Source organism: Ochotona princeps, chromosome 23 (genome assembly GCF_030435755.1).
Source record: "Ochotona princeps isolate mOchPri1 chromosome 23, mOchPri1.hap1, whole genome shotgun sequence".
Classification (NCBI taxonomy): domain Eukaryota; kingdom Metazoa; phylum Chordata; class Mammalia; order Lagomorpha; family Ochotonidae; genus Ochotona; species Ochotona princeps.
The window spans coordinates 12859181-12878798 of record NC_080854.1 but is presented as its reverse complement, the minus strand read 5'-3'; the positions used below and the strand labels follow the sequence as shown (position 1 = coordinate 12878798).

General features: G+C 42.7%; 1 pseudogene; it reads right to left on the bottom strand.

Annotated features, from left to right (window-relative positions):
• Positions 1-18733, bottom strand: part of LOC118758212 (chondroitin sulfate proteoglycan 4-like) — a 40624-nt pseudogene extending 21891 nt beyond the window's left edge.
• Positions 18734-19618: the final 885 nt, after the last annotated feature.

Sequence of the window (19618 nt, the reverse complement as noted above, 5' to 3'; positions counted from 1 at the left end):
CTGATACTGCACAGAAATATCCCAACCACTAAGTTAAATAGTCACTCTCAGAATTACACACACACACACTTATCTTCAAGAGGTTACTGGGATTATAAATATAATGTGGTCCAATTTAATCCAATTTTGGGTCCTTACATGTAAAAACACACATCTTTGTTTTGAGTTTCACAAGGGATGTGAAGAGCTCATGGACTCACTGTCTCCCTGCATGACCCATCCTCATCCTTACATTTTACCCTTTACCGCCCTGACTCCTCTATTGTCCCTAGCTCTCAAAGCTCTTTGTAGTGATGACAAGCAATTACCAAAAACAAAGGCTTCCATCTCCAGTATAAAAACAACAGAATACACAGATTCAATCAAAGAGAAACTTGAAAAAAAAGAATGGCAAAATGAAGCCCCCTTGTGGACACAGGCATATTGTTATAGACTGAAGAGGATTTGGTTCCTCAAAATCATGCATTCAACCTTGAGAGTGATAGGTTAACAGTTAATGGATTGATGCCACCGGTCGATGGGTTAGGGTGGAGGTTTGATCTAATTATGTCATCTGAAGATGGATGGGAAGTGAATGGATTGGATTAGGTTGCTGGGCTGGGGGCTCCATGATCTAATCATGGTGGTTCCCTGATTTACCATGGGATCACTCCTCCATGCACACTCTGCCAGTGCCAGCCCCCAGCAGATGCTAAACTACTGATGCTGCCCAATCTTCAACTGTGACTCTTCCAAAAGGTTCCTCTTATGTCTTCTAGTTTAAAGTAACAAAATCTCATGAATACATCAGTATGATAGAAATCACTCAGCATGCTTGGAAACAAATGTACTCAGTGGCATATATTTCATAAAATACAAAGAAATCACCCAGGATGGTCTAACTTAATTCCTAAATCCAGTTTGTGAGAATACAAATGATCTCCCCTACCACTGATTAACCTTAGGTATCAGGTGTGCATATCATGGCTTAAGAAACATACACACAATTAAAACAGGGCAGGGAAGTTAACATTCAGGCTGCTGGCTTTGAATGCCCATGCAGAGTCTAAGAAGCCACTAAGGGCTGCATCCCTCACACTCCCACCTTTCTTCCATGTAGATTGCAAAGAGACACTATTGTTGCTTTCTCCTGGCCCTGATGACAAGTTCTGTAGTGGTCATGAATGACATTTCATACCCAGAGTGCCAGTTCAGTAGTCCTGGCTGCTCTGCTTCTGCTCCAGCTTCCTGTTAATGGACGTGGGAAGGCAGCAAAATAATGGCCCAGGGACTTTGGCTTCTGTTACCATGTGGGAGACCCAGATGGAATAGTGGTTGCTAATTTTGGCCTGACCCAAACCTAACTATTGTAGCTATTTGAGAGTGAACCAGAGGATGAAGGAATTCATTTCTCTCTCTCTCTCTCTCTCTCTGGCATTCTACCTTTCAAATACATAAATATTAAAAATCAGAAAAAGCAGAAAAAGAGTCAATGTGCAATAGTGTTCAAAAATACTAAAGGTAATCAATCTATGAGAACACCCTGGGATATAACTAATATACAGTTTTTCAGAAAGTTTGTCCACTTGTCACTGTTATTACAGTAGAAAAGATAAAGACATTACAATCTAATAATAAAAAAGGGGCAGAAAGTACCAGCAGAGCTGATTTATCATAAACAACCTACACAACCTTCAGAATTAACAAGACCAATTTTTGCCTTTTTGGCCCTTTTTCATTAAGTCCAAATGAGGATGAGACTAATAATAGACATCAAGATTGAATCATAAACTTACAGTGCACAGGATTCCATTATTTTGAAATCCTTAAAGCAGTTCCATTCACATTATACTGTATATAATAGGAAAAAAAAATTTTTGACTACATGACTTCATCTGCCTCCTCTTTTCCTGGAATATTTACATTTTTGTAACTTGCTATTTTTTTCCTCCATCATCACAATTCTGTGCCACAAACACAGTGCATAAAAGGGATCATACAGGTCTTCGGGCAATGTTCTTGATCTTTCTATCCCAGTCCCCTTTCCTGCTGAAAGGAACAATGCCATTGGGCAGGATCATGGGCAGGCAAGGCTCTGATGATGAGCAGCTGCAGGATGAGCTTCCAAACCAGTCACAGTCACATGACTCTGCTGAAAACACAGAGATCCCTCCTAGATCAATGCATGCTGCCAAAGGACCTTCATGGGGTTGTGAGCGGCTGTGTTGTAACTCTATAATACTGATGTGGGGGAATAGGCAGGAAGATTAGGTAGGAAGAGTTGAGCTGGAAAACGTCCCGCAATTATTGTGTATCCCTGAACTGTAACTCAACCCTTTTCTTGTCAATCCAGCATGTTGGTTTTCCCATGATGCACTTGTATCTCATGCAGGAGTTACTGTGATGGTCACATGGAAGTCAAGTTCCACATGGAGGCGCCATGGAACTCCCAGACAGCTCATACACACTGAACTCCACTGTATTTACGTGTTCAGTGAAGGCACCACCTGCTACCTCCCAAAGATGTTGGAAGCTTGTGGACCTGCCCCTTATGTCCTTGCTTAAAGCTTTTCCCACTCTCCCGACATGCAACTTTCAGACCCACAGGTATCTCTCCATATGGGGTTTTCTACATTCCCAGGGATGTACACTCACTCTTTTTGAAATAAATGCTGCTCTCACTGTGTACTGCATTGGTGGCTTGATTTTGAAGGCCTTCTCTCCGAGGCAGGCAAGAACTTGGAATAAAAATGGAGGCACTTACGTCCACACCTGTGACCTGCGGGAAAGAACTTTCAACTTAAAAACTCCTGATACTGACTCAGCCTATGACAGCATAAACTTCTCTGAAACAGGAGCAGCAATGGAAAACCTAAGTGGCTTGTTCCCATAAATGTGTCTAGCACAATGACCCACAGTGTTTTGATTAATGCCCAAAGTAAGGTATGCATTTTACATAGAATCCCAGTATACCAATGTTATATGTGTTGAAAATCCAACAAATTTGTAACTGAAGCAAAAGTTATACTTGAACCATACCTTATTATTCACAGTACTTTCTTTTACTCCCTTTTAAATTCTATTTGTCTTTAAAGCATTGGTCTTGACCAGCAGGTTGCAAACTGCAGTTTTAAAACACAGTTCCAGATCATTCCCACTGTGGGAAACAATGTGGATGATGGGCTCAGGCTACCTGGGCTCACATCCTATTTTTCTTTCATTGTCTACTTGATCTTGCTCTAGTGAATTAACTTTTCTATGCCCCAAGCTTATTACAATTTTCATTTCAAGGAAGAGAATTAAATGAGAAACCATGCAATCATTTATGGGGTACTTTAAAACTGAGCCTGACTCATAGCAGGTGCTCAACAAATGCTGGCTGCTTCCCTAGGAGTATTATTGGAAAGTCAATGGAACAAAATACCCGATGCTGGGAGGTTCTTATGCCCAGAAATCAATTCTCACCATGGAACCCAATATCCATCACTCTCCTCCTTTCATCTGCTGAAGCCAATCAGAGCTTTCAGGCCGCTAGCTACATCACCCTCACTCACTTCACTGTTGATTATTTGTTCTTGGCAATACTCCTTCAATATTTATTTGAATGAATCACTGAGTCACCTCATCACCCCTCAATCTAATCTTTATTCAGAAAAGAGTTAACAGTGCTGGCTTAAGACTGCCTGTCTTAGAAAGGCCTGCTCACAAGGCTGGCCCTCAGCAAGAACATAACTGTGAGGCAGCTTTTACACATACTTAGAACCTGCCTAAATGATAAGGGAGGTTTGCTGTGTCTAATCTATTGGTACAAACAAGATGGTTTACACTGGGTATCTGCTTTCCTTATGGGAGTCTGAGATTTTGCACCTGCCAGAGTGAGGGAGCCTGTGTTGCCAATCCCCAAGAAAAATCCAGAGCACTCGTTGCCTAATGAGTTGCCCTGGCATACATCACTTTGCATGTGTTGTCACAACTCGTTGCTGGAGGAATTAACGGTGTCCTATGTGACTTCATTGAGAAAGAACTCTTAGAGCCTGACCTCGTTTCCTCTGGACCTTATCCCATGAGCCTTTTTCCTTTGCTGCTTTCGTTTCACTTCTTTGCCACAGTACATCTTAGCCATGGCTGTGCTGAGTCTTAGGAGTCCTTGAAAACTGTGAAGGTCGTGGCAACCCCTGATAATAAGACTCCTTGTAGATGACCCTTCCATGGAGAAACTTTCCACCATCACTTCCTCTGCAGTATCAGCAGTCTCTAATGTTAATCATTCTCTATCCTCTGATGACCTTTGCAGAAAAGCACAGCAAGTCATCGCTCTGCCTATTGGGTCATTGTAAAGCTCTCCCTTCCAAGCCTAATCCTCATGAGGCATTTAGCTACTCGATACTGATGAAGTGCTATAATGTGCTAGACACTCTGCCAGGCATAGAAGACCACCCAGGGAAAAGAGAAATAACTGCCCCCCCTTCTGAGAGGAGCTTGCATTTCTGGGAGGAAGCACACAAAAGATTCTCTGATTTCTTTACTATCAAGGAGACAAAAAAAGATGGGAGAGGACTGGACAGTACTATTTCTTGTGGGCGTGGTCAATGAGAACATCACATTTAGAAAGCAAGGTAGCCATAGTCCAGTAGACTTCCCACAGGAGCCGTCTTCACACACATGCTCACTCAAAGCTAATCCTCTAAGTAATTCTGTCCCATATGACTGGAAATCAATAAATCCTTGGAGGCATCAGTCATACTGATCATCATTTGAGCAAAGGTTAAAATAATAATAATAATAATAATAATAATAATAATAATAATAATAGGCTGAGCAAATGAGCCTAAACACCCTGGCATGAAAAGCTTCGCATTTGACTATTGCATAGTGACCATTGCCTAAAAAAGAAGAAAGAGATTCTGGGATTCCTGCCCTTTCAAAATACCAAGTTCTACCAAAATTATTTGTATGTCTTTACATAATTAGTTGGCATGTGTCACACCAGTATCTACTCAGCCTCAGTGTTTAGACAGACTGATTTGAAAGCCAAAACTACGCATGCTTCTCCAACAAAAGAACACAAATAGTTCACTCTTTAAAAAAAATTTCAGCTCGTCTAGACTGGACTAAATCTATCCAAGACAAAACACAGCTCTACGGCCTTTCTGTTCAAGTCCAGCTTCAACCAGGGAGGAAAAAGCCAGTTCCATAAGCCATAAACCATGAGGCATTAGAACAGGGAGGGACTGATAGACAGCCAAATAAAACAACTCCCCTCCTGATGGTTTTGGTGTTAAGAAGCATGAAGCCCAGATTAACTCTGCTGAAGGTCATGGGGGAAGCCTGCAAGTCTCAAACTCTGCTTTCCTCATTTTAACCCAAAGCCTTCAAGTAGACAAAGTGATTACCAGATAAACAGATGAATAAGCCAAAAAAGAACCAGTATCAAGTGACACACCCACCCATCAAAACTGGACCATTGTCCCTTCCCGGCCTATATCCAGACTCTGTAGGGATTGAGGTAGGGGGACAGGAAATGGCTATTGCCCCAGCTACTCTTGCCTTTTATCTTGAAGGAAAACACTTACATCAAGGCTGGGAGAAGGCAGTCAGGGCGGACCACCAAAGCAATGCCACAGTGTCTGAAGGAGATTGTAGAACCTTAGATTTAAGAGAGGCCAGACAGCTGACACTATATGCACCATCCACAGCACGCACATCTCATGTGAGCGCCAGTTCAATTACTACTTGCTCCATTTCCCAGCCAGTTCTCTGCTAACGGCCTGGGATAGCAGCAGAAAATATCCCAAGTGCTTAGACCCCTTCTATCCATGTGAGAGTCCCAAATGAAGCTCCTAGCTCCCGGCTTCAGGCTGGTCCCAAACCCAGCCATTGTGGCCACTTGGGAAGTAAATCAACAAATGGAAGATCTCCCCATCTCTCCTTCTTCTTTCTCTCTCTGTTACTCTGCCTTTCATAAAAATAAACAAATCTTCAAAAGAGAGATAAAGCAGAGAGATACAGTCTAGGATATGTTTTTTGTTTCTTTTTCACATTACAATATTTTCTGGACATCCTAAGCTGATAGATCCATTTAATATAGCAAAGTGGTTATTAACTTGATGCCGCCTCTTGCCATTGTGGGCAGCTCAGAACTGAAAGCCAAACCCCAAATGAGGCTTTGATTCCTTTCGTTAAGGAGTCCTAACATGACTGCCTTCCTCTTGCCTTCTGCTTTCCTTGGTCAATTCCAGTTCTTGTCCCATACCTTCATACATTTTGACCTCCTGATTCTCTTCCCTGGATCTTTCTCAGCCTGCAATTCTGCAGCACATCGCAAAATGCCCAAACCTTCTCTTGAGGCTCATTCATAAGCCCACGTGCTAAAACAACCAACTTTGACTGGCTCCCATGAGAACTACTCCAAGGCCCAATGCCATGCATAGTGGTCTAAGCCTCCACTTGTGGCACGAGCATCTATATTGGCATTGGCCGAAGTCCTGGTGCTCCATTTCCAATCAAGTTCCCTGCTAATGTGCCTGGCAAAGCAGTGGAAGATGATCCAAGTGCTTGGGCCTTTGCACCTATGTGGGAAACCCAGATGAAACTCCTGGCTCCTAGCTTCAGCCTTGATCAACCTGTTCATTGTGATCATTTGGAGAGTGAGCCAACAGATGGACAACCTATCTCTCTCTCTCCCGTTGGCTTTTCAAATAAATAAATCTTTTAAAATGTATTAAACTTTTATAGCTGTGTTTAATAAGACTCAACAGTGAAAAATCTTCACTAGCCAACAGGTCACTTTGTAAAATGAGCTCAGAGGGCATTGCTCCAACAGGAGTACCTGTGGGGAGCAGGGGGCATTGCAGGAGGGAACACAGGTCAAAGAGTCCAAGTCTGAGCAGCTGGTGGTGAACACACCAGCTCTGGGTCCATTCATTAACTTTGCATACATAACAAAGTACTCAGGACAAGCTACTTGTGAAGGATAGAGAAATTGGTTAGACTCATGGTTTGGGGGACTGAAAGTATACACAGAAGAAAGATCACTTGGTAAGTGGGAAGACAGAGAGAGCCTGGATGGGGCCAAAGGTTTCATATAACAATGCTTGCTCAAGAATCGCCTCCTTTAAAAAAAGAAGATTTGTTTGTTTTATTTGGAAAAGCAGATTTACAGAGAGAAGAAGATAGAGACAAAGATCCTCCATCCACTGGTTCACTTACCAAGTGGCCACAATGGCTGGAGCTGAATCATCCTTAAGCCAGGAGCTTGGAGCTTAGTCTGGATCTCCCACACAGATGCAAGGGTCCTTGACTGCTTTCCCAGGCCAGAGGTAGGGAGCTGGATGGGAAGTGGAGCAGTCAGGACATGAACCAGCACACATATGTGATCCTGGCACGTGCAGGGTGAGAATTTAGCCACCAGGCCCAATAATCACCTGCTAAGGGCACACTGCCAGGGACCCAAGGACTTCCCAACATCCCAACCTCGTAAAGGTTCCATCACCCTCAACACTGCAGTGCCAGCATCCTGTATGGGTGCCAGTTCATGTCCCAGCTTCTTTAATTCCTATCTAGATCCCTGATAGTCACGTTGGAAAACAGCAGAGAATGCCCCAAGGGCTTGGGCCCCTATACTTAGGTGCAGTCCTGGAGGAAGCTCCTGGCTTTGGATCAGCCCAACTTTTACTATTACTGTCACTAGAGAGTGAACCAACAGATGGAGTATCTCTCTGCGACTTTCCCTTTCTCTGTGGCTCTACCATCCGATTAAAAAAAAAATCCTTCAATTAAAAAGATATTTAAAAGGAGACATAAAAAATACCCTTCAAGATCTATTGAGTGGGGGAAGGCTTTTGGAATAGCCATTAAAAAGCTATTTTTAATAACTACGTTCCATTTCAGAGTACTTGGTTTGAGTCCCAGCTACCCCACCTCTGATCTGGCTTCCTACTAATGCACCCCTAGGGAGGCAGCAGATAATAACTCAAATACTTGGGTCCATGCCACCCATGTGAAACACTCAGGTTGAATTCTGGGCTACTGGCTTTGGTCTAGTCTAACCCTGGTTGTTGTGGGCATTTGGGAGATGAATCACAGGATGGAAGAGCTCTCTGTCTCTCTCTCTGCCTTTCAAGAAAATGTAGATACGTGAAGAAAGAGAAAGAAAGAAAGAAAGAAAGAAAGAAAGAAAGAAAGAAAGAAAGAAAGAAAGAAAGAAAGAAAGGAAGGAAGGAAGGAAGGAAGGAAGGAAGGAAGGAAGGGAGGAAGGAAGGAAGAAAGAAGGAAAGAAAGAAAGAAAGAAAGAAAAAGAAACTTCTGGGTTAGAAAAACACCAAAATGTTAGCTTTAACCATCATTTTGTTCGTTAAAATGGTTTGCTGTCAAATTCCTCCTCCTACCTCTCCCCCTCCCCCCGACACACACAAAACTTGAGGACAAAATCTGGGTTGAAAAATAGTCAAAACAGACATGAAGAGGCCCCATGGTCTACCAGTTACAGTAGCTTAGGCCCTCATCTAAGGCTTTAATTCCCTCTTCTACAATACAAGATTCAGGATATAATTTGATCCTGTTTTAAATTTTGATATTACATACAAAAAATCATGTTTGTATGCACACCTACTTGTAGGCATATATATGTAAGCCTACAGACCACAAAAAAATGCAATACATAAAGTGGATTTTAAATCAGTTGATGAACACTAATTGTTTATGAGACAACATTGCCAATGCTCAGGAAAAACTGGTATGAGGTAGTTAACCATTAAATTCAGCCAAGGAGTCAATCAGAAACTATTTCTTAGATTCCTTATTTATTAGTCATGATTATAATGAACCTCAGAGATTGGGGGAGGCAATTTTTTAATTGGAAAGGCAGATTTACATAGAGGAGATACAGAAAGAAAGATCCTCCATCCACTGGGTCACTCCCCAAGTAGCTGCAATGGTCAGAGCTGAGCTGATCTGAAGCCAGGAGACAGGAGCTTATTCTAGATTTCCCTTGGGGGTGCTGGCTTTGGGCCATTCTCCACTGCTTTCCCAGGCCACAAACAGGGAGCTAGATGGTAAGTGGAGCAACTGCAATATAAGCTGGCACCCATATGGGATCCCAGTGCATTCAAGGTAAGCTGGCACCCATATGGGATCGCGGTGCATTCAAGGTAAAGATTTAGCCACTAGGCTATCACACTGGGCCCAGCATATGTTACTCATCCCTTCAACAACCATTTCCTATTTTTCTGGTGTCAAGCACTACTGGAGCTGTGAGAAGACATCAGGCTTCCAGCCACCATTCTACCCTGAGTCTGTCACTTGGCTGTCATACAACTCCTTCATTTCCCCAATGAGAAAGTGGCAGCATATAGCTTAGCGGCCTGGAGCCCTTAGGACAGTGCCTGGCTGGCATAAAGTATTACATCCCTCGAGCACTTCCTAGGGATTATTACAGTTCTTCTCCAAGCCAGCCTAGTAGATTCACTCTCAAGTCCTCAGAAACACACACACACACACACACACACAACACACGAATACGTAAGTCAAAATTTGTAAAATCTACACCATGACATCTTTAGGCACCAACAGGCATGAAAGCTGCATGGCAGAGAGGGTACCCTCCGAGCCAGGAATTTCCCTGCATGAAATCACCTTTGTGGTGGCAGCAGAAACCTCAATTGTTCAAATACTATTTCTAAAACCAAATGTCTGTGAAATGACATAATTCAGACTCTTCCATTGAAATAATATCCAATAAAATTCAGACTCCATTTGTTCACTTAGAGTTTTCAAGTTTTCACGTGGCTGGTTGCTTATGTTGGGCATTTCAAACTGTCAGACTCTAAAATTTCTACCCAATGGTTGGATTTCCTTTTTGGGCAATTCAACCAATTTAGACTGAAATTTCTATGTAAGATTTGAACTTCTCCTCTTTTAAGACACACACACACACACGGGCAACTATTAAATTCTAGCAGATGTCTCTTTTCTCCCCTTCAGAATACAATAGATTTTTTTTTCTTTTTGGAACTCTTAAGGGATGTTATCCATAGCTAACACAGATCTCCTATGGAAAGACAATCATGAAATATGGTGGAATCAAATTTCTGTTTCCTAGCAGATCCCTTTCCCTGTAAGAATCCGTATGCGAATGTTTATTTTCTATCCCAGTTACAGTTTATCTTTTTCATTTTAATTCTAAAGCAATTGTTCAATAAGTTAGGGATTCCCTTTGGACCTGTCCTAACCACAAATTTGATCAGAATATCTCTCACATCTTTCAGATTCTGACAGGAATCCTAATGACATTGGGAACCAAATCAGAGATCAGGGAAGTTTACAAAAATTGGCAGGGAACTCAGCTTCAGTAATGACCCAAATGTACAATGGCAGAGAACTTGCAAACCCTAAAAGCAGTCGCTGAACTTCTAAAAAAAAAAAGTCTCTGGGGTTGTGTTTGTTTTCATAAAATACAGCCAAACATTCTAACAGTTCAACTTCGCCCATTCCTGTGGCGCACTTCCTCTGAGCAAAGCCTTTTGATCTCTCAGAGGTGTTTCTGACCAGAGTTGAAAAGTTCAGGAGGGGTCTCAGGGGAGAGCTGTGGCCACTCCACACAGGTGTTCTAACAGATTCTTTCGGAGTTCCAAGGACAGAAGGAGTCCTGGCCATAGGCCTGGACACGTGTTCTTGGAACATGCTACATTAAGCTGTTTGGAAATAGGGAAGATGGTGTTGATCGGAGTACAGAGACAGTTCTAACTGCATAGTTTGGGACTGAGACGTTCAGCAACAGTTGCCTCTGGAGAATTCTTCCTAAAGAAATACATTTTTCCTCACTGGAGTGGTACTTTCCCAAATCACTGACCCTTAACGGCGTGCATCTGAAGGACCAGACAGAGTACGGGGAGGGTCTGCCTATTCCTACACTTCTAAAACTACAAAAAGATCTGCTTAGCTAACACGCAAGAATCCAACAAACTTTGAGAAAAGCTTGCTAGGTTAGAAAGCATTTGGTCACTGTCTCCAATAGTGTTTGGGGGCATTTGCTGTTGCCCTACTCTAATCACTCCCTCTAATTCCCCACTGCTCCCTATCTTAACTCCTTTCCCTGTGACAAAGGTGAAGAAGTCCTCCCTTACCTGACTTAACTTCCTCTGCTCCTCTCCCAGCCACGTGGGAGCACCTCCCCACAGTCCAATGTGCTGCTGCTCCGACACACCAGGCGTGCTCCCCAGGTGGAGCTGCTGTCTTGCCCCTTCCCCTGCTGGATGCTCTTTCCCATCTGGACTCCATCCATCATTCATCCATCACCTCCGACAGGTGTCTGCTCACCTTCCTGGGAGCCTTTCCGACCTCTCTATTACACAACTCCCATGAACACACACACAAGCCCTAACACTTCCTGCATCTTTTTATTTTTCTCCATAGCACTATTCTTCCTTCAACATGCCACTTATTTCGCACATTTCTGTTACTTGCTGCCCTTCTCACACACCACCACCACAAAAGCTCCAAAGCGAAGAGATGATTTCTGGTTTAGTTCACTCTCTTATTTCCTCTGCCAAGACGGGCATTCGTCACACATTACACATTCTCCAAAACTATTGCTAAAGGGATGAAGAGTAAGTGTGACCAGGGATTTGCTTCTCCAAGTCGCTCAAGACTACGGCCTTTAAATTCTAGGGCTCAGTGTTACTATCAGTGAAAATGGCAATGTACCCAAACCTGGAGACCTCAGGAGTCACAGAGAAGGAGGCTCTGGGGGGTCGTCATCTGGGGGATATGGAACAATGCCGTTGACTCTTGGCTAAATCTATCATATCTGACTAACTCTATCATATGGATGTCATACTTACCCTGCCATGAGCTGGCTACGTCTATCCTATGGATGCCACAGGGCACAAGGATATCTCAGAACACAGATTTCAATCAGCCATATACAGCTCTTACAATAACCAAATTGACTAAGACCAAAGTGAAATGTTGAGGACACAGGAACACAATTTAGTACTGAAGCTCTCACCCAGCGTGCAAGTGTAAACCTACCCAACTTATACCAAAGTAGGTGATTACTTTGGGTAGTCTGATCAACCTTTGCATAAAAAGCCTTGGTTGAGAGATTGCCCACATGGGGTCACTAAAGGATTGCATTTCCTACGGCCAGGTTTGAGACGTGTTGATGCCTGAAGGACATTCCTAATCTCAAGCATTCTGTTTCTCCTCCATTCCCTAATGTCCTCGGGTTATGTCCAGCCTCATGACAGGTCAGCCAGGATACCTCTCTGAGGATACAGTGAGGATGCCTCCACAGCATAGCTCCAAGCTCCTACGCCCTTAGCCATGCTGTTGCCCTTGTTGGCAATGCTTTTTTCTGTTTTTTCCTCCTGGCATCTCTCTGTTCTTTCTCTCCCCTCAAAGTCTGGCTTAAATATTACTCACCCTAGGAAGGCTGCCCTCTGCTCTTTAATCACAATCACATACATCCGTGTCCATCCAGGACACCACTGTGGAGATGCCATCTGAGAAACAGGATTGTGTCTTATATTAAAGCTGGTGATCCTGCTCCCTCCACAGTATTTCTTGAGGGTAAGAAAAGTCAACTTACCATGTTAACTCCATCCAGGAACTCCAAGACTATTTTTATAATACTTATTTTTAATAAGTTGGTTCAAATCAGTGGATGCACTGAAATTCTGAGAAACAAAATGAGGCAGGCCCAGTGCAATAACCTAGTAGCTAAATCCACACCTTGGTATCCACTGGGATCCCATATGCGCAATGGTTCATGTCCCGCCTGCTCCTCTCCCCATCCAGCTCCCTGCTTGTGGCCTGGGAAAGCAGTGGAGGATGGTCCAAAGCCTTGGGTCTCTGCTCTCGCGTGAAAGACCTAGAAGAAGCTTCTGGCTCCTGGCTTCAGATCAGCTCAGCTCCAGCACTGTGGTCACTTGGGGAGTGAACAAGTGGATGGAGGATCTTTCTTTCTGTATCTCTTTCTCTCTGTAAATGTGTGTGTGTGTGTGTGTGTGTGTGTGTGTGTGTGTGTGTGTGAAATGATGCAGGCTGCGTGTGTGTCCTTAACTAACTAGGCAAAGACACTGTAAAGATGACCAGTGGTGCTTAATGGTTTCCAGCCTGAGGCGTGTGTACTCATAGGGCTTATGAAAGAAGGCATTAGAATCTGTATGCTACTTTTCAAAAAAAAAAAAAAAGAGTGTTCTTTTATTCAAAAGAAAGCAGTCTGATGAGCATAGCATCCTAACTCAGGGCAAAGCAATCTGCCAGCATTTCAGAGTTAACATTGTGCCAACTGGACACCCAATCTGGCAGGTGCTCAGCTCCCTGGCTATAGGAACTAGACATTCTTGGCTGCTAAAATCCCCATGCTTAGCGCAGGAAATGGCACAAAGTTTGCTGGTATCTTTAAGTTGAACAAGGAAACAAATGAAAAAAAAATTTAATAAATAAAATGAACATAAAGTGGGTTAAGGATCTGGGCGCTAGGCTAAGAGGGGTACTGATGATACAGCACTCATCCAGAAGTTAGTAGCCAAAATATTGGCGGAAACCCACGGCCTTTAAACAGATGGACTAGGGAAATTTAATCTGAAGAAGATTAAGAACCCAGGATCTTCCATAGCCTTTCCTTCCAAATTTTTAAAGGTAATATTTTAATGGAATGTTTAAATATATTTTATTTTTAAATGAAAGGTATGATTTGTTCTGTGGGTTAGCACAGCCAGATCTAGGAGAAGTTTCTAAGTGGCAGATGCCAGCTCAGTCTAAGAAAGATTTCTAACTGTCAGTGTTCTAACCATCAGTGCTCTTACACCACAAGTGCTCGTCTCTAAAAAAGTCAGGTTCCCCACCACCGAAGACGCCCAAGCACTAGTTGGCCAAGCTCTCTGTATGGGTACTATAGCATAAAGCATCTGACAAATCATTCAACTACACACTTTCCAGGTCCACCACTTCCCCAAACCCTTAAGCCTAAATCCTAAGGAGCTAGCTTTTCTTTCTCTTATCTAAAATACCCCCCGCTACATTCATTGAACATGATTACCTGCTTCTTGGTAAATTTCCTTAGCTTTACTCTTCGTAATTTAGAATTTTCAAAATAACCATGTTTTGGTGGTTCCAGTAGAACAAATTTACAGTCAAGTCCCTCAAAATATTTGTTCAGAATGTTGAGGTCATCTTGCAGAAGTGCTTTGGAACTGCCTTCCCAAACGGTGAAGTTCTGCACCTCCAGGGGAAGCCACTTTGGGACAATATCCACCAGGAATTCCACCGCACTCACAGCTTGGGAAGCAGCTGTCACATCCAGGGAAAAGCAATGTCGTTGTTGGCCAGGCACTGACTGTACATAAAGGATGTGGCCAGCATCGATATCCTGCTGTGTGGAAACCGAAGGGGACCTCTCTTCTGCACAGGAACTGCCTGCCTCAGGGATGAACCTATGGAGGAAGCAAGCCATGCACCGGTGGGGTTCTCACGATGAACACTGCTTCTGAAGGAAAGCTGTCTCCATTTCCAGCCTTCAGTCCATGCACATAACACAGAGACACAAAAAGAGAAACATATTCATAAATGTAAGAGCCATTACTGTAGACGAACCTAGTTGTTTCCTAGTAATGTTCACAAGTGACTTAGGGACTGATGGGCAGTTAAGGTTGTAGTCTCTTCTGGTGTCCATTCCAGGATTGTCAACACAGAGAAAAATAATAGTCAACAACATTGGAGTAACTTCTAAGGCATGAACCAGGCATAATTCAGAGCAGCAAAATATCCAACACTCAGAAAATAGAAGTGAAAGAAATTAAATGGTAAAAGGAAAAGAAAAGATAGTAGAAGAAGCAGCATTAGGATTATTAAAAAGGCGAATTCTCAGAGAAGGGTTTTTTCCTCTTCAATTTCAACTAGCTCAGCATTTTCCATACATACTTACTTTATGGATTCCACTTCATAGTCACTGAACCATACACGCCCCCTGGTGGTGAAAACTAAATTATAAACTCTAAGCTCTTGAAGCAACTGAAAAAAGCTGGTGGGCTCCATATTCCTCCAATCAGAACTCACTATTTAGTAAACACTCTCTGGTGAATTCCTTTCCAGTAGATTTTACTGGTTGCATTTAGTAAACAAGTAAAATTCTTTGAGGTCCTGATAGCGGATTCGGAACGGTCTGCATTTGTGGCCAGTTCTCAAAAATGAGAGGTTACACACACAATATCGTAGAGAATTACCTCTGCTAGTTCTAATTGCAGGGCGGTGACTGTCGGCAGGAACCCTGGGAAACCAGGCAGCTCAGGCTCATCTCTGGCATTCTATTCATTCTATCCATCAAGTTCAAGCAAAACCATAATCAGAACTCGGGAAGTAAACTGTATAGCACCATACCCTTTGCTGTTTCAGAAATCACTTTTTTGGTTTGTTAAATTATTCTGAATATTTATACCCTGCCTCATTACGTTATGAATGTAAACTCAAATGAAATACAGGCATTGTTGTTATGAGTATTAAATACAAGTAATGACCTCTTAATTTACCATAAGAGGTTGTTTCAAAAAATTCATAGAGGACAGAATTAAAAGATAACATATATTTTTCCATAAACATTCTGAAGACACCTTGCATATACCTCTCTTTCTCATTCCCATTTCCTACCACAACATAGGCACAACAACGTACAGCCACAAACGGCTTTATGTAAGATCGAGCATTTGCTTAAATTCCATTCACAACTGTAAGAAAACTGGTGGTGTCAAAATCATTATCTTCCCGATGGCATCTACATATGTATATTATAATTATAAAACATATAATATTACATATTATAAAATACTAATTTTATAATATAGAAAAGCTATTGAGAACCTATTTGTATGTATATTTTATATATAACGTATAAATGCCATCGAGAAGATCATGCTTTTATATAAATATATAAAAATAAACACATATATTTGAAGTAACTCTTGCCATCAACAGTGTAACGATATTCTCTCAATAGTTTTCAAAAAAGGACACCCCTAGCTTATCAGCACCTGACAGTTCTGGGAGACAGAGCACGTAGCACTCAGGACAAATACCCACCTGGAGTCGTCTTCTGCTCAACTTCACTGGTTTTCCTTCCTCAACTACAAGGGTCTTGCTGTGCAGATTCTGGGTGTGACACCACACTTGAACATGGACTCCCACTTCTAAATGTGCATCTTCAACTTGCACTTTCAGATTGAATACATCTGAATCACCACTGCTGTCATGCCTATACACCACATAGCTTTGTTTCAAGTCATGCTGGGAAAATGAATGGGACACAGAGTTGTTGACCAGGACTCTGCCATGCTTTGGAGGCCACACAAGGTGAAATTCAATCTTGAGATCCGTTCTGACATCCTGGTTGGTGATAACACTCAGGTTGGCTGCTGTGATCCTACCCTCGTGTCCTCTCTGCACACACAGCCCTGTGTTGTTGGCAATCATGACATAAGGCTTTGTTGCACTGACCTCGAGAAGGGACGAGATATGATGGACACCATTTGTCACAAAGAGCATGAAGCGGGCTGAGTCTGGCCCCTGATGTCTGAAGAGCATGTGTCCTTCCCTCAGGTCCTCTTGCCTGAACTGATAGAGTATCTGAGAGGGGTCACTGGCTCGCACCAAGTCCCCATTTGGGATGCCCTGTCGGGTGTAGAGCAGCTGATCATCATCAAAATTTAAGTCAGGGTCATGGTGACAGAGATCTGCCAGGGTCAAGAAGCACTGGCCATTCTGCACAACATGGAAAACTTTATCCACAACACGCACTGGCTTCTCATCATTCTTTAACTCAACAGAAATGGTGACTTGGATTTCTGTAGACAAAGACTCTGAGTCAAGATCCCAGACCGCTTTCTCTTGGTCTGGACCTTTACTGGATGCTACAATGAAGAATTCATCCCTCTGTGTCTCAGCGTCATCGTGAACATACATCAGCCATTCATCCATGATGTCTTGATCAGTGAACTCAGTGATGTTGTCGCTCACTCACAGAAAATCTGAAAAGCTAATTTGCTTCAACTTCCCATGTTGAGGACTCTTGGTGACTTTATATTAAAAGATCTGATGGTCAGAAGTTTGAACAAATAATTCCAATTTTGTAATGACTTTCTCTTCTCCTTCTTTTACACGTAATCCTCTGTTGGTTACAATGATGTCCACCATATCTGCTTTAAAGTTTATCCTGAAAGTATAATCTGTTGATTCTATGTGTTTTACAACCATCAAAAACCTAAATATGTCTTGTGAGTTTTCCTTTGGCATCTCCCAAGGTTGATAACTTAGCTTAGAGTCTGTATTATTTCTTTGGCTGAAGAGCGGGTTTGTTTTTAGAGCTTTATTGCCAAGTAGCAATTTCCCTTTTGTAGGTGGGGTTAGTAATTTAAAATGTAGTTCCCCCTCTGCTACTTCCACACCCTCTGTGGCAGTCTGCAAATGACCAGAATTCAACACTTGCTTATTTGTTTGACTGACCTCTAGAGGAATATTTTTCAGAAGCACAAACTTCAGCCACTGAATGGTGACAGGAAACACCAGCTCTTTGTTTTCAAGCTGCAGTTCTTTGGCTGTGTTATATTACCGGACCCGATTCTGATCAATGGCATGCTGAGAAAAGGTACGAACATGTTTTCATTCCCCACTTGACCCCTGCCTCTGAATCTGGCCAAACTGAGGTGGGTAATCTCATAGCGGGTCTGCATCTCAGGCGGTTGACCATTAACTGTCACAGACAAGTTGTTCTGGGTAATCAAGACAGTGCCACCCTATTGGACAACAACTACAGTTTTGTTGACCATTTCAAAGTCCCAAGGCACAGCCATCACCCGCAACACGACTGTATTGCTAACCAGCTCTCAAAACAACCCGAGAGTTCCGATGAACTCTGTACACACAGAAAATGTTGCCACCTCTTAAATCCTTCTGTGTAAAGCCATTAATGGCTTTCCCACAATCCCTGGCATTTTCTAAAAACCCAAAATCTGAATTCAAGTTGCCAAGAACCGAAAAACTAAGATTCAAAGAGTCTGTGTCAGGGTCTGACACCTGTATTATACGAGGGGTCATTCTTTTCTTACAATTTCCAAACAGGAGAAGCAAGTTGCCTTCCAGGAGCTTAAGGTATGGGGGATCATTTACTGGAATGACAGTAATATGAAACACATGTGAAGCATGATCTTGGAGATATAATGGCATTTCCTTCTTGCTTTAAGAGGAGACTGAAAATATGAAATAATTGGTAGATTCTTCTGAGCCATCATGGACATACCTAATTTTCCTTGCTGCAAATCTAACATAGTAAAAACCTGCTGAATTTTCTGTTCAGGTGAAACATCTAATTGAAGGAACACTTGAATAGGCATTTCCTCCATCTTAAAGAGTATTTGTGAATGAAGGACACCCAAATCCTTAAACTCCCCTTTCAACTTGATATGTTTTTGTTCCATTAAGGCTTGCCTGCCTTCCTGGACCTCCAAGTTATTCAAAACCAAGAAATGGCTTCTTTCATCTTGAAGGAAAGATTTGATGGTCACGGGGATGACAGTGGAAAGGGAAACTCCTGATTGTGGCAGTTTTTCTTTGTTGTTATAAAAGGCTCTATGCTATTTTTACACCCAGCCAAAATATCTTTGGAAACAAAAGCATCCCTTAATGCTGTCTTTTCTGAGTTGACTTCCAAGCCTCTTAAACACCCAATAGTCACTTTTCCCAACTGCAAGGAAAAGCAGTCCATGTGGTTTGCTGGTTTGAAATTTTAACTGCAACGATAATTCAGAGGAACTTTCTGGGATGTTGAGCTCCACATATAGCTTTCACCATAAAAAGAAGCTGGGGGGAAATAAGAAAGGGGTTTAAATTAGTATGTTTTAGTACACAATAGCTTCTGCTTCATATTACCCCCTTCAGAGACTGATCCAGCTGAAGAGAGCTGCCTTGCCCGAACTTCCCAGGTTGGCCCACCAATCCAGCATGAGTGTGTAAGGCTCAGAGTACTCATACCCCCATGAAGGTCAGCTCTGCAAGGTATTCCCCCTTTAAAACTCACAAGAGGCTCCCACAAAGAATGAATCACAGCTCAAATTTTCAATCTACCCAAGACTGCTATGAAAACCACAGGATCCCTGGGTTCTAGCATATCCTATCCCACCAAAGCTGCAGGCCAGAGTGTTAGAATGGCCTGATTAACACACATTGAAATCGTTTTGTGCACATTTTGCCTTTCTTTATGCTTTGTCATTTGCAAGCCCCAAGGTGAGGCACAGAGGTTCAGCTGGTTGTTGATAGGCCCTGGCATGAGTGTCGAGGACTGATATGCCCTTGGCACTCCTGACTGTCTTACCCATTTTGACTTTCTCCAGCCAGATCTGCTTGCAGGAGCAGCCCTCAACCATCCATGCAATGAATAATCAAGCTTCCCCACTCCAGGGTTGGACAACTTCCAGGTGAATTTTAAACAGCTCCCAAGAGAATGGAAGTCAGGTTTCCCATAGCTGTAATCTGCTCATTCATGTGGATCCTTGTGGAACCCTCTTCTCCATAGCCGGTCATAAAACCAAAACCATGTTGGGATTAGAAGGAGAGAGTGAGAATGACGTAGAAGCAGCCGGGCCAATGGCTT